Below are 2,500 nucleotides of genomic sequence, written 5' to 3'. Positions count from 1 at the left end.
GGGCCGCCGGGGGCAGCCGTTAGGCCGGGCCTCCCCGTCTGCCCCCCACCGCCCCCGCTCGGTCCCCTCGCGGGCGCTGCCGTGCGCTCGTTTCGCCCCAGGGCAACGGAGCCCCCCCCCGGTAGACCTGGCCTCCGAAGCCGGGGAGCCCAGGACTGCCGAAGGCTTCCTCGGGCGAGCCGGATGACCTGGCCTCCCGGGCGCCCGAGGCTCGGCAGGCCGCGCGACCCGTCGTCCGCCCCGTAGCGGAACCTTCCTGCCGCAGCGGAGGAGGTCCACTTCGGGCCCCTCGAGGCCAAGGGGGTTGGGGGTGGGGTCCGGTAGACCTGGGCTCGGGGGGCCGGGGCGCCGAGGTCTCCCGGTCGCGGGTGACCGTCAGGGCCCCGGTCGCGGGACACCCGGCGAGCCGGGCGCCCAGCCCTAGAGCTTCGGCGGCAGGCCCGGGGCGTACAGACGCCCTGTCCTCACCCCTCCTGAACACGACTCCCCTCTCCTCTCCCCCCCCCCCACCCCCGGGCCCCGGGCAGACCTGGGCTTCCCCGTCCTCGGAGACCAGGCCGACCGGCCCACGCCCCGGCAGGGGTGGATGACGGAGCCCGCGAAAGCGGCAGGCGGCCAGGTCCACCCGACGGTCCGTGGGGGGGGGGGCAGGCACGCCACCATGGCAGGCACGCAGCAAAAAAACGCAACCTCACCTTCACCGCCACCCCCCACAACGCCCAAACCGCGGTCCAGGCCTCCTCCTCCTCCTCCTCCTCCTCCTCCTCCATCGGTAGTGGCCAAGGGGTCCAGGTCTACCGGCCACCGCCGGGCCGGTAGAGGGCAGACCGGCAGACCTGGGCCCCTTGGAACCCCTTGCAGCCTGGGGACCCCGCGCCGGAGCCCGGGTCCGCCGTCCGGCCGCGCCCGCGGCGAACGGTTCCCACGGCCTGCCCCTCCGGCCCGCCCCCCCCCCGCCCGGTAGACCTGGCCTCCCAGCCCGGCCTCCCCCACCCTCCCCGCCCCCCACCGCCCGCCACGCGCGCAGGAGTCCTGATCTACCTCCCGTGCCCCGGCAACCCCACCCCCTGCTCTCCCTCACCGGGCCGTTAGTCCTGGCCTACCCCGGGGAGCCGTGTCCAGGTCCACCTCCCGTTCCTCCGCCCAACGGTGCCGTGGGGGGCGGGGGACACGTCCCCTGGGCGTGGCGCGGTCCTGCCACCTGTGCGTGTGCGTGTGCGGGCGGGGGGCTGTCCGGTAGACCTGGCCGGGTCTCCCGACGGAGGCCTTGGGCGAGCCGGATGACCTGGCCTCCCGGGCGCCCGTGTTTCGGCAGGCCGGGCGACACGCCCTCCGCCTTGACGGAGCCCCTTCCTGCCTCAGCGGAGGAGGTCCGGGTTGGCGCCAAGCGGGTGGGCGGCCGGGCGGCCGGTAGACCTGGACAGGGCGCCCAAGCCTACCGGGCGCGGTTGCACCGTTCCGACCCGCCGGCCCTCCCCCCGTGCCGGTAGAACGGGCCTTCCAGCCTGGGCTTCCACCGCCCCCGCTCCCGCGCAGGAGTCCTGGTCTACCGTCCGCACCCCGGACACCCCCACCCCCCCCCCAACCCTCCCCGCTCCACCTCACCGTTGCGTCAGACCCGGCCTTCCCCGGGGAGCCGCGTCCAGGTCCACCGCCCTTTCCTCCGCCTGCCCGCGATATACGGGGCCGGGGGTGGGTGGGGCGCGGCGGACAGCTCTCTCGTGCGCGGGGCGGGCCTGCCTCCCCACCCTTCGCCGGACCGGTAGACCTGGACGCCCGCGCCAGGGGAAGGGCCCGATGGACCGGGGCGGCGGGCGTGCGGGCCTACCTTTCCTCCCCCCGGAAGGGCAGAAACGGCCTGCCCGCACCCGCCGTTCCGGGCTCCTTCGCCGCGGCGGTAGACCTGCCCGAACGGCCACGGGTGGGGGGGGGGGTGGGTAGGCGGGGGTGCCCGCGGCGGAGTCCTGGTCTTCCGCCCGCGCCCCGGCAAAGGGTGGCCCAGGTCTACCCGTCCGCCCCTCTGGCTCGGGGAGGACGGGTAGACCTGGACGCCGGCGCCGCGGCCGGGCCCCCGAGTCCCCGGCGGCCTCCAGGTCTACCGCGTGACACGGGCGGCAATTGGTAGACCTTGACTCTCCGGAAGCCCTTGAGGGAGCGGATTCGGAGGCCCAGGCCGGGGGGCGGTTCCGGAGACCCGGACGGAATCCCGGCCTCGCCCCGGTCAAACTCGACGTCCGGAAGTCGGCCTCCCCGGCTCGGGCACGCTCGCGGAGATTTCTAGGCACTCGCTTTTCAGAACGCATCAGAGAATCTCCGGAGCCTCCGGCCGGGGCGAGACCGCTCTCGCGGCCGCCTTCCCTGCCTCCCTGCCGGCGGGCGCCTCCGCCGGGGATCCGGGCGCGGGCCCGGTCCTCCTTTTTTCTCCTTCCACGATCGATGAGGTCCACGGGGCCGCGTCGGGGAGGACCCTCCGCGGGCCGGCCTCCGGGTCGGTGTTCAG

This window comes from Eublepharis macularius, chromosome 5 (assembly GCF_028583425.1).
Source record: "Eublepharis macularius isolate TG4126 chromosome 5, MPM_Emac_v1.0, whole genome shotgun sequence".
Lineage (NCBI taxonomy): Eukaryota > Metazoa > Chordata > Lepidosauria > Squamata > Eublepharidae > Eublepharis > Eublepharis macularius.
Note: the sequence above shows the minus strand (reverse complement) of the source record.